Consider the following 13,839-nt stretch of genomic DNA (forward strand, 5'->3'; position numbering starts at 1 on the left):
TCCTGGGCCGCACAGTAGGTGTGCCTCTCCTCGTCCGGGCGGCCTCCCCCACCCCCGTGCAAGATGCACTTCCCAGCGCCTTGGCTCTGGGGGGCTGGGGTGTCACGTGACACATCCAGGTAAAGCGCTGAGCAGGTGGAGCTCAAGGCCGGGGCTGCCGTCCGTGACGACGACGAAGCGCCTTCCCGGGGGGCCCGAACGGGGTTTGAGTCCTCCCTCCCCTGAGAACCTGCAGCCCCGCGCAGAGGGGGCGTCCTGCGGGCAGGGGGCCCCGGGAGCGGGGACGGGCTGCGCGGGGACAGCAGCTGGACCCCCGGCGACAGGCAGCGGTGAGCCCGGGGTCGGGGTGAGGGAGCTCTGCGGAGGGACGTGGTGGGCGCGGGGCAGGAGGAGAGGGGAGCCCCGGGATGAGGTCCAGGGGGCCCAGGCGGCCCAGCGTGAGACGCCACCAGCGCCGGGAGCAGGCGCTTCGGATTGTTTCCATTCTAACACCTTTTTTTAAATGTACTGGATGCATATAATTTCTTTAACACTTTACTTTTTAAATAATTTCAAACTCACGTACTGTGGCAAAAACAATACAACTCCCCCCCACACACACACAGAGGACTCCAACATACCCCCACCCAGGCCCACCACCCGCTTTCAGCATTTTCCCGCCTTTGCTGCAGCAGACTCCTCTTTACAGCAGCATTTACCTGGAATTCTCTTCCAGCTAAATTTAATGACGCACCGCGCAGGAAAGGTGGGTACACACGCGCGGTGGGAAATGAAAGCCCCCATCATCTGTAACTCACCACCCCCGGCAGCCTCGTCATCCTGTGGGGGTCTCTTCTTCCAGACTTTAAAAAAAAGAAAAAAATTCACCCCCGAAGGGGCAAAAAAAATTCCAAGTGCCTGAGAGATGACTGCACGGGGACGTCCCATGGCTGGGGAGGTCCAGGCAGGCTTCTGGAGAGAAGGTGGGGTTCAGGATGGACCTCGGGGAGTGTGGGAAAGGGCGAAGTTTAATTTCCTCAAAGTGGGAGCAGGAGCCGCTCTGCGCTGGGGAGGGAGGGAAAGGGCTTCCGGCGGCTTTGGCGCGCAGGGAATTTGAAAAGTGGCGCCAAAACGAGGGGGCCAATGGTGAGTGCCGGGGGCGGGGCTAATGGTGAAAGGGCCAATGGTGCGTGTCGGGGACGGGGCCAATGGTGAGAAGGGCCGATGGTGAGAAGGGGCGGAGTCAACAGTGAAGACGGCGCCAAATTGGAAAAGCCGCCAGCAGTGGAGGCGGCGCCGAGGCCCAGCCCGCGGTGTGGAGAGGCGGGAGCAGGGACTGGCGCAGGTCGCCGAGCTTAGTTAGGCCACACGGAGAGGCTGGGACCCCTGAAGGGCCAGGCAGTGGGGACCAGGGAGGGCCCTGCGTGCTAGCTGGGGGGTATAAATGGGAGCATTTCTTGCCATTCGGCGCGCCGGCCATTTTATCCAGGTCGTGCACCCATTCTTGCAAGATCGTTAGTAAAGTTCTTTTCTCCTCCACGCTCGGGGGAGCCTTAGTTTTGTTACAGGTGCGGCTTTCTTTTTAACGGGAGGGGCAGGGGTTGAAAAGAACACAGGAAAAGAGAAGGAATCCCGGCCAAGGGGGGCCACAGCCCAGGCCGGGAAGAGGAATCACTAAAATGGACATGGCTGAGCGCACCCCGCGGCCAGCCCTGCTCCCGCCCACGGCCCGCGCCCGCGCTTCATCCCCCAACCACCCGCGGGGGAACACGGAGCGGCCTCATTCAGCACGGGTCCCCGCGGGGGAACACGGAGCGGCCTCATTCAGCACGGGTCCCCGAGCCCACCCCACCCCGCACAGCTGTGATGGGGCTGAGGCTCCCACCTAGGCCCCGGGGAGAGGGGGGTCCCCGGAAACGCCAGCTGGTTGTGGGGGGTGCCAGCCGCGCCCAGCGCCCACCCGGGGGTCCTCGCGGGGCAGAAGGCGCTTAGAAGCCGCGCACAGCGGGGAAAGGGAAGAGGAAGGGGCGGGCGGGCCCCGAGCTGCGCGGGCCTCACCAGGGCGCCCCGGGCCTGACACCCGCCGCGCCTCTGAGGGGCCCTCGGGCACGCGCTCGCCGGCCTCGAGGAGGTCACCAGGCCCTGACTGCTGGTGGCCCAGCCAAGCCCCTCCCCTGCTACCCGGTTAGGGAGGTGGGGAAGGGCAAGGCCTGGCGAGGAAACCAGCCACGACAATGTATTTAAACCTCTCCCGTGGGCGCGCGCCTGCCGGCTCCTGAAGCGCTCGCGCTCCTGTCAGCAGCGTGGGGAGCAAGCCCACCTGGGCTTCCCGTCCCCAGACCACTCATTCCTAGCTGTGCCCAAGCCTGGGCTTCCTCATCTGTAAAATGAAAGCAGGCGAGCTGATGTGGCTCGAGCGGTTGGGCGACTGCCTCCCATGTACCAGGTCCTGAGTTCAATCTCAGGTACCTCCTAAAAACAAAAACAAAATCAACTCAGGGGAGCTGGTGTAGCTCAGTGGTTGAGCGCCGGCTTCCCACATTCGAGGAATGAGGTCAATTCCTGACCCCGGTACCTCAAAAAAAAAAAAAGCAGTAACTGCACCCATCCTTGTCCAAGCCTAGTGTCCCACCAACCTGTTGCCACCTTCCTGCTGGCCCTTTCCTTCCCCGTGCCTCCCCACCCCCTTCTCCAGAGGGTACCCCCTCTGCGCTGCGCCAGGCACCCGGGCCTTTGCCAGCTGGGGGTTGAGTCAGACCTGGATCCACCACTGCACCGCCCCGCTGAGCTCGGACAGCCAGAGGCTCCTTGTCTCGGCTCCCATCCAGTGTGCACCAGGCCCAGGGGACAGCCGGGGGAGGGGCAGGAGGCGGGCGGAGGGAGGCCCAAGGCCAAGGCTCCGACTGTGCCGGCCAGGCTTGTGCTCTGGAATGCCAGGCCAGGGCAGGGGCTCTGCCAGCAGAAGACTGACCTTCAACAATGACGTTTCTCCCTGGGTGTTCCAGAAGGCATCGGCCGCCTTCTAATTCAAACCAGCAGGAGGAGGCGCCATAGGCTGAGTCTCAAAAAGGAGACAAGAGCCCCCTGGAAGGGCCGCTGGTGAGGGCCCCCTCCGCGGCCCTGTGCAGGGCTGTGGAGCCTGCGGTCGTCATGGGAGCTCAGGTTTTAGCTGCGCTCATGAGCACCCTCTGAACGCCAGCGTCTGTGCTAAGAACTGCATGTTCACCACCTCTCAAAACCACTCACTCTTTTCTTTTTCCTCCCTTAAACTTTTTATTTTGATATAATTTCAAACTAACAGGACAGTTGCAAAAATAATACAAAATCAACCCATAGAACTCCAATAAACTACTTTCCACGCACCCCATATCCAGAGCCATGCTTTTAACATTTTGTTTCGTTTGCTTTATTTGTCTTTTTAGCTATCTGTCATCAGTCCAACTATCTGTTTATTTTCTAAATATTTGAAAGGTTGTTACATCATGTTCCCTGAACACATAACACTCCCATGTATGTTTCCTAACAGCAAGGATTACATAACCACTTCAAGTACAGATTTATCAAGTTCAAGAGCTTTAGCATCAATATAAAACTTCCAGTCTATATTCCAATATTTTCATATGTCCTTTAGGGCCTTTTCTCCTCCATTATTTCAACCACCTACTCTTTTTTAAAAGCTCTAGTTTTATTAGAGAAGTTGTAAACTTGTACACGTGTACATGTGTGGAATTCCCTTACAACAACCCTCCACCAACACACTACATTGTTGTGGAACATTTCTTACAGATTATGAGATAATATCATCAGACTATTACCTCCAACTATGGTCTATGGCATACATTTGGCATATTTTTTCATACCCTTCTATTATTAACAGTACATCTTTGACACTGATGCAGGAATGTTAAAGTTATTGCTGTTAATGATAGTCCATAGGTTACATTAACTGTATTTTCCCACTGCTTCTCCACATTCCCACCATCTTGCAATAGTGGTGTACATTTGTTCTAGTTCATAAAAGGACACTTATATTTGTACTATGAACCACAATTATCCACCTCTGTGTTCAATATGTTATTCAGTCCCTAGATTATTCTCTAGCTTTCTTCCAATTGATGTTTACATCCCTAGATTACCCTTTTCATCCACAACCCCATTTATAAACCAGCTGCATTAGTTCTACTCACTATAATGTGTTACCATCAACTCTGTCCATTTCCACACTTTTACAGTCAAGTTAATTAAAACTTCTACATATATTAAGCATCAGTACACCTTCTCAGCCCTCCTCTTATCTCCTAATAACCTATACTCTAGGTTTTAACTCCATGCATTTATTCTTCGTATTTAGTTCATATTAGCAAGACCACACAATATTTGTCCTTTTGTGTCTGACTTATTTCACTCAGCATAATGTCTTCAAGGTTCCCCCATGTTATCACATGTGTCCCAATTTCGTTTCTTCTTACAGCAGCATAGTATTCCATTGTATGTATATACCACATTTTGTTTATCCATTCATCAGTTGGACACTTGTCAACCACCTACTCTTTCTTGTTTTTATTTGTTGTTGCTTTTGTTTTTCTTAAACCACCTACCCTTACTGCATGCCACAGGAGAGAGCGATGGGGCTGAGCAGTGTGATAAGACCTTGCCCCGAGTGCCCCGAGCAGGGCTGGAAGAACGTGGCTTTCAGCCCTGTGTCTGCCTCGGGGCTCGTGCTTCCCCCACCAGGTTTCACTTTCCAGTAAACGGAAAGTTTAAGGCTCGCCACACGCCACCCACTAGGATGACTGTAATAGAGAAGACTGATGATGAGTATTGGCAAGGAAGGGGAGAACCTGGAAGCCTGATGCACTGCTGGTGGGAATGTGAAGTGGTGCAGCTGCTTTGGAAGACAGTTTGGTGGTTCCTCAAACAATTCAGCACAGAGTTACCATACACTCCAGCAATTCACTCCTTGCTATCTACCCAAGAGAAATGAGACTATTTGTCCATACAAAACAAATGCTCCTAGCAGCCTCAGTCACAATAGTCAAGAGGTAGAAACAACACAGATGTACATCAACAGATGATGGATAAACAAAATGTGATATAGGCATATGATGGAATATTATTCAGCCATAAAAAGGAAAGAAGAACTGATACATGCTATGACATGTGTGGATCTGGAAAACATCACGTCAGGTGAAAGAAACCAGACACAAAAGGGCAAATATTGTACAATTCCATTGATAAGAAAATCCAGAATAGGGAAATCTATAGAGACAAAAAGTGTATTCCTGGCTGCCAAGGACTAGGGGAGGTTGGAAGGGTAAGGGGGTGATAGCTAATGGGTAGAGTTTCTTTCTGAGGTGATGAAAATGTTCTAAAGCTGACTGTGATAAATATACGAAAACCATTGAATTGTACACTTTAAATAGGAGAATTGTATCCATGTCTACATAAAATAACATGACTTTAAAATGCTGTTTGACCTAAAGTAAGGGGGAAATGGAAAGGAGAAATGAGTTTATATGGCTACGAGTTTCTAAAAAAGAGTCTGGAGGCTGGCAGAAGGATTGCCCTCATGCACAACTGAGCAGAGTCAGAGAGACAGATAAAGCAGATACAACCCCCAGATATTGGTTCCTATGAAGGCTAAAGAGACCCATGAGAGTTATGGTCATGGCCGATGGGGTTGACTACCAGGGCAGATGGCCCTTCTTTGGAAATGGTGTTTATGTGTGAGGAATCTGGACTCAGATGGGATCTCCCTTCATAAGACTTTCATGCTAATGTGCTAGAGGTGCAGTTAACGTTAGGGTTTAAGATAGATTTAGGGGATTTGAATCTCTGGACCGACAATGTGATAACCAGGTCCTGAGCCTCAACAGACTCCAGCACCTACAATCTGATTTATTGGACTTACCACACTCAGCTAAGATGGAGTTGAAGAAGGACAATCACCACACCATGGAGCCTAGAGTGATTACAACCAAAAATGGGAGGATTGCATCCAGCATCCATGTGGAATCTGAGCCTCCTCTTGACATAGAGGTGCAATGGACACTACCAATCCAATGTCCACAAAGAAGAGGTGGCATTGGATTGGGAAAAGTGGACATGGTGGACGATGGGTGTGGGGAAAGGCAGGAAGAGATGAGAGGTGGAGGCGTCTTTGGGTCATGGAGCTGCCCTGGATGGTGCCTCAGAGGTAATCACCGGACATTGTAAATCCTCACAGGGCCCACTGGATGGAATGGAGGCGAGTATGGACCATGATGTGGACCATTGTCTATGAGGTGCAGAGGTGCCCAAAGATGTACTTACCAAATCCGATGGATATGTCATGACGATGGGAACGAGTGTTGTTGGGGGGGGAGAGGGGGGTGGGGGGGGTGGGGTTGAATGGGACCTCACATATATATTTTTAATGTAATATTATTACAAAGTCAATAAAAAAATATAAAAAAAAATAAATAAATAAAAAAAATAAAATAAAAAAAAATAAATTTCATAATAAAATAAATAAATAAATAGGAGAATTGTAAGGTAGGTGAATTAAAGCTCAATAAGGCTGTTAAAAATTTAAAGGTTTAAGACAGCCTTTAAGGAGCTCACAAGTCAGGGAGGGCCAAGAAGCAGATAGACCCCAACAGAGTGATGAGGCCACAGCACCTTTAAGCACAGGCAGGGGTGGGGGTGGGAGAGGTGGCCTGGGGGGCTGGGGCTGGCCAAGGACAGGTGCCTGAGTCCGGTGTGAAAATAACAAGCTTTCCAATAGAGGCCACATTGGTCTAGTGATTTGGGAAGAGAGGGGGACACCTCTCAGCATAGGGAGTGGGGCTTAAGGGAGAGGCAATTCAGGAATGCTTCCTGGAGCAGGTGATACTGGGCCAAGTCTTGAAGAATGAATCAGGCAGAAAAGTGAGGGGCAGAAAAAGATGCCACAGAGGGGGCAAAGGCACACTCAGGGAATGTGCTGAGGGGCTGAGGGCTGAGCGCTGGGTGGGAGCTGGCGGGAGGCTGAGAGGGACCTTTGGAGGGATGGGGGCTCCTACCCCTTCCATTCTGGCACTACCCCTCCTCTGTTCCCCAATGTGGGCCTTGGTTTCAACAGCGACAGCAAAAGCCTTCCATCTCAGAGGCTGCAAGTCTCTGACTCAGCCTCTAAAATGAGGCCGATACTGAGCTAAGAGGACAAACCACACAGGGAGCAAGTACTGGGGTGGCCACAACAGGAAACGAGTCCTCTCAGACACTAGATACCCACAGGCCACATCCCACCACCCCAGGAAACATCGGCGCCTGAGGAGAAATTGAAACAGAAACCCAGGTGACTTTCCCTGGGCAGATTCCAGGAAAGAAAAGAAAGTGGCTTTGAGAGGGGATACCCCACCAGCTTTGCACCCACCAGCCACCAATCGAAAGAGGAAATATAGTGGTTTCAAACTATTTTGTGAGATACTTTATTGCAGAACATTTATAGTAAAATGTTACTATATCCCATGTATATGAATGTGCATTTATATATTATCTATATTTGTAATTGCATTAATGCATTGTGTAGCTGATAATATATAAACATAAATATTATTCAAAATAATTGCAATGAAATAAATTTAAATACAGGTTTTTTATATTTTCCATAAAAACAATTTTACCCTCAACAATTTATTCCCTGGTTTTGCACAAACTAATTTGGAGGCCAATGCCAAAATGCAAAAAACGTATTTGCTTTTTATCTTTATAATTTAAAATATCAATTTGAAATATGCATCAAATTAGATGGCATGAAAATTTTATATGTATAAAGAAATAACATGACAGTATATGAAGCAAAACTAAGAGAACAAAATGAACTAATGGAAAAAGTGTACTGTATTGAAACAATTTAATAGATGGTACACAGAAACTGATAAAATTCAGATAAAAATAAGAATACCTTACATATTTGAACAACACAATTTACCAAGTTGACCCAGTTGATATTTGTAGAACACTAAACCACAAAATTTCAAACTGTATTATTTTCAAAAGCACATTGAACATTTATCAAAGGGCCATGTATTGGGCTGCAAGTCCACAATACCCAAAAGACTGAACCCATACAGAATAGGGATCTTTGACTTCAGGGAAGTGGACTTGGCCCCGTGGTTAGGGCATCCGACTACCACATGGGAGGTCCGTGGTTCAAACCCCGGGCCTCCTTGACCCGTGAGGAGCTGGCCCATGTGCAGTGCTGATGCATGCAAGGAGTGCTGTGCCACGCAGGGGTGTACTCACATAGAGGAGCCCCACATGCAAGGAGTGTGCCCATAAGGAGAGCTGCTCAACATGAAAGAAAGTGCAGCCTGCCCAGGAATGGCACCGCATACACAAAGAGCTGACACAACAAGATGACTCAACAAAAAGAAACACAGATTCCCGTGCCGCTGACAACAACAGAAGTGGACAAAAAAGAACATGCAGCACATAGACACAAGAGAACAGACAACTGGGAGGGTGGGGGGAAGGGGAAATAAATAAATAAATAAATAAATAAATCTTTAAAAAAAAGAAGAAGTTAATAGCAAGAGGGAAGGTTAAAATCTCTTGTTATAATTGTTCAGATGTCTCTTTCTCCTTTTAGTTCTATCAGTTTCCTTCACATATTTTGAGGCTGTGTTATTTGCTAGAGAAGTGTTTCATATTTTGATGTTATCTTGTTTGATCCATTAATCACTGTGGAATTAACTTCTTTATCTCTGAAAGTAATCTATGCTCTGAAGTCTACTTTATTTTTTATTTTTTATTTTTTTTAATTTCCCCCCCTCCCCTGGTTGTCTGTTCTTGGTGTCTATTTGCTGCGTCTTGTTTCTTTGTCCGCTTCTGTTGTCGTCAGCCGCATGGGAAGTGTGGGCGGCGCCATTCCTGGGCAGGCTGCACTTTCTTTTCACACTGGGTGGCTTTCCTCACGGGCGCACTCCTTGCGCGTGGGGCTCCCGCACGCGGGGGACACCCTTGCGTGGCACGGCACTCCTTGCGCGCATCAGCACTGCGCATGGCCAGCTCCACACGGGTCAAGGAGGCCCGGGGTTTGAACCGCGGACCTCCCATATGGTAGACGGACGCCCTAACCACTGGGCCAAAGTCCGTTTCCCTGAAGTCTACTTTATATTAGTGTTAACGTGTACATTTTTATTTATCTTTTATATATTTAACTTTTTTTTCTTTATGTTTAAAGTGCATTTTTGAAGGCAAGGTAAATTTGGGTATGGCATTTAATTTCATGAGAAAATCTCTGTTTTAATTGTGGTGTTTGACTATTTAATTAATTGTAATTATAGATATCTTTAGGTTTAATTATATTGTATTGTTACTTGTTTGGTCCCATTTGTCCCTTGTTCCATGTTTCCCCTGCTAGGCCTTCATTTTTTAATCAATTTTATTGTTACATATTAATAAAGCGTACATTTCATCCAAAGTATACAATCAATGGTATTTGATATAATCACATAGTTGTGCATTCATCACTTCAATCATTACTAAAGCATTTTCATTATTTTAATAATAATAATAAGACAAAAAAAAAAATTCCTAACCTCTCAACTCTCTCTGTTTCCCCTACTGTACATAGCTCTACTTCTGGCTATTCTTGCACACTTATTTATTTGTTTAATAAGCAGTTTATTGAGATATATTCACATACCATATGATCTATCCAAAGCGTATAATCAGTGGCTTCTAGTATAATCACAATGTTGTAGATTCATCATCTCAGAAATTTTAGAACAATTTTCACTACTCCAAAAAGACTCCACCTCTCTTATCATTCTTTCCCGAGCCCTACATAACCTCTAATCTAATTTCATCTTTATAAATTGATTTATAAGTATATTTTATATAAATGGAATCATAATATATGTAGTACTCTGTGTCTGGTCTCCTTCACTCAGAATAATGTGGGTTTTTTTGGTCTGATATTAGGCCTTCTTTTTTTTATTGATTAAGTATGTCTCCTTTGTTGGATTGCTAGTTATAATTCTTTATCAAATGTTGATTGCCATTTTATTTTAAGTATGCATATATAACACATCATGGATTAACTTTGTCTGATACATACAACTTGAGCTATATTATAAGAATCTTCCAATAGTTTACTTTGGATAATAATGTATCCATTTTCTACTTAATTAATAGGTATGTTAAAAACCACAGAGTTGTATTTCTGTGCCAACAGTTGCTTAAATTTTGCAAAGATTTTAATATTAGGAAACAATCTTATATAATTGTCCATCTAGTTAAAACTTCTGATGCTTTTCAGTCCTTTGTGGAGACAAATGTTTTCAGCACCTATCATCATGCTCTCCTTAAAGGACTCCTTCAACATTTCTTGAAGTGTGGATATGGTGATGAGTCCTTTCAGGTGAGTGCAGGATGAGCAGGGGCAGGGGCACTGGGGCAGAGGGAGACGTCTGAAGCTGCACTGCACAAGGGTTTGCCCACTTTCTGCCTGCTCCCCTGACCCTTTCCCCTCCCAAAGCCCCTCAGCCTGGCCCTGGCTAGCAGCTCATCACGGGTAAGGAGCTCACCAAGGCCCATGTGTTAGGATGTAATTTAGAGAACAGTATGGAGAGTATCTTCTCTCCCAAGGTGAAGATGACACTACTAGCATCAGGACATCTCTTACTGGGAGTAGTTCCAATCTATCACAGGAAAGCCAAATATCTCCTTGCAGACTGTAGTGAGGCATTCATTAAGATAAAGATGGCTTTTCAGCCAGATGTTGTCCACCTGCCTGAGGCAAATTGCAAAGCACCTTATAATGCCATTACCTTACCTTAAGAATTTCATGATTTAATGAACCATTGTCTCACTTAGATGACATCAATGTGTTCCAGCTGTTCAGCCTAAAACAGAGTAGAGTGGAAGAGATACGCATGAGAGAGGAAGATGGGAACACCATTGTCCTACAAGAAAATGATTTTGGCAGCGTTGGAATGTATGACAATGAGATAATGACAGAAGGCGGTGCTTTTGAGGATGACAAAAGGGAGAGATTTTCCAACCTCTTACTTGACCCTAAGCAGAGCACCAGCAATCAGAATGAGAAAATTAAACATCCAGACTATCAAGACCAAAATAAGAATGATTTAGGAGACAGAAATGATAGTCGTATATTAGGTGACAAACTCATTAGTAATAATGATGGCAATATCTTCTACAATCCCCCTGCAATCTCTGAGGCAGGGGTGATGTTGCCAGAACAGCCTACACATGATGATATGGATGAAGATGATAATGTATCAATAGGTGGACCTGGTAGTCCTGAGTCAATAGATCCTGTTGAACCAATGCCAACTATGACTGATCAAACAACGCTTGCTCCAAATGAAGAAGCATTTGCTCTGGAACCTATTGATATCTCTGTCAAAGAAACAAGAGCCAAGAGGAAGAAGAATTATCGACAATGTCAAAGGATTGGATAGCAAGACAATTAGAGCCCAAATTAGTGAGTATTCTGATATTGTTACTACTTTGGATCTGACTCCACCCAGCAAGAAACTGATGGTGTGGAAAGAGACTGGAGGAATGGAAACACTTCTCTTTACCTGCTCAGACTTCATGGAATAATAGACTACTCAAGCTCCTTACACACTGCCTTATACCCTTGTATCAAAAGACCTTACAAAAAGGAGGAAAGGAGGAGAAGCTGATAATTTAGGTGAGTTCCTTAAAGAATTTGAAAATCCTGAGCCTCTCGGAGATAAGCAGCAACAGCAACATCAGCAACACGATGTTATCGATGAGCCCATATTGGAAGAATGGGGCCACCTCCAGGAGTCAGTGATGGAAACCAGCAGAACAAATATGGATGAGGCAACCATGCCCCCTACCACCACCTAAGGGAGTTAACTAAAGGCTGGGCAAGTTGACCCAGAGCCTGTGATGCCTCCTCAGCCAGTTGAGCAGATGTTAAGACCCCATCCCTCCAGAAGATCCTCCAAATATCTGTCAGCTAATACCAGGGCTAGAACTTCTGCCAGAAAAGGAGAAGGAAAAGGAGAAAGAAGATAATGAAGATACTTCTGGGGGTGATCAGGATCAAGAAGAAAGAAGATGGAACAAAAGAAATCAACAGAAACTTCTTGGTCTTCAGTGAGCTCTTGCTAAAACAGGAGCTGAATCTATAAATTTGCTTGAACTATGATGAAACACAAACGGAAAACAAGCTTCAGCAAAGTTCTACAGCTTCTGGGTTCTTAAAAAGCAGTAAACTATTGAGCTGATACAGGAAGAACCATACAGTGACATCATTGCCACACATGGACCAATATTTCACATTATTTGAGCAGGAAATGTTGTATTTGGAAAGTTTTCTTCATCCCTAGTGACTCAACTCAAAAACCTCTTCCCCGGGGAAGCCCTCCCTCAGGGCCCTTCCTGCAGGCTCCTTTAGGAACCACCTTGGGCTGGAGTGCACTGTTGCCTCTTTCACCCCAGCTGTGCTCACATGGGCCTGTATGGGACTAACTGGAGGGCTGAGCTCCCCCCTCAGGGTTTCTGAGTGTAGGTCTGGGTGGGGCCATGAATTTTCATTTCTAGGCAGCTCCCAGGTATTGATGATGCTGTTGGTCTTAGGGGTCACACTTGGAAACCCCTGACAGACTGAACTCCAGAAGAACAGTTGTCTCCCCAGCACCTGGCCCAGTGCCTGGCACATAAACAGTCCGAGGAACCAGCATTTTTTTCTTTTTGAGTGACATGCACTGAACCCCATCTCATGTCAATGCTCATTGACAGTACAGTGCCCCAGACCTGTGGGAGGCGCCGGCTGCAGCAGAGACCAGATAGACATGCCTGGGGTGGGGGTGAAGGGGGACACAGACTGGACAAATTTCCCAGTCGCTGATCCCAGTGGAGCCGTAAGGAAGTGCAGGGTGCTGCACGTGACCACTGGTGTGACTGGGAGGCGGGTGTGAAGTTTAAGCTAAGGAGGTTCGGAGGATGCGTGGACCTTCCCTCTCCACTTCCTCACCTGTGAGGGTCCTTCCACCCAGAGAGTCTTGGATTCCCACTGGAGGTTAGTTGATTTGACCTGGACTGCTCAGGAGTCAGAACAGATCTAGGTTGAATTCCCAGCTCCTTCCCTGCCTGGCTGAGCTGCCTGGAGCACTTTTCTTGGCTAATTTCCTCATATTTCTTGCCTGTTCTATGGATCCAATGGGAAAGTATGTGATGGTGATGGGTGTGATTCAGACATGCAAACCCTAGCTGAGACATCAGGCTGTGAAGAAGACAGATCTTTCCGATAATCCCATCCATGAACACATGTGGGAACTGGAAGCTTTAGGAATATTCCTTAGATGATGTTGGAACATCAAGACAACTGAAATGCTGAAGCTGTTGAGGTTCTAAAACCATGTGGTTTTCATGGACATTGTACAATAAATGTTTTGTAAAAGTTTCTCAGAGAGCTTTGGTTCATCAAGGTGTCTGGATGATGGATTTTTTTTAAACTAGTAAACTTCAGCTACTGTTGCCCCTTGCTTTGAATGTTTGCTAATAAAAAGCAGATGTTTTATTTTTTCTTTTGGGTTTGTGTGTGTTAACATTCTCTTTCTCTCTCTCTCTTACATGCACACACACAAACTTTTCATGTTGCATTTTCCAAATTTTATAAGTGTTGATAATTTTTTCCATTACTGCTGTGACCTTGCTTTATGGTACAAATTTGACTCTCAATCATTGCCTACAGTGATTAAAGTGTGGTTAAGGGCAGAAAAACAGACTGTGTAAAAAGGAATGATGTCATGATGGCACCACTTCTTTTCCATCAACAACTTGATTTCCATATTCAGTTTGCAAGTCAAATGGAATTTTCTAAGTGCTGGC

At 46.5% G+C, this 13,839-nt stretch overlaps 1 pseudogene; it reads left to right on the forward strand.

The window, feature by feature from the left end:
• The first annotated feature begins 1,162 nt into the window (after positions 1-1,162).
• Positions 1,163-12,295, forward strand: LOC101440094 (double-strand-break repair protein rad21 homolog pseudogene; annotated as a pseudogene).
• The last annotated feature ends 1,544 nt before the right edge of the window (positions 12,296-13,839 follow it).

Source organism: Dasypus novemcinctus, chromosome 21 (genome assembly GCF_030445035.2).
Source record: "Dasypus novemcinctus isolate mDasNov1 chromosome 21, mDasNov1.1.hap2, whole genome shotgun sequence".
Taxonomy (NCBI): Eukaryota; Metazoa; Chordata; class Mammalia; order Cingulata; family Dasypodidae; genus Dasypus; species Dasypus novemcinctus.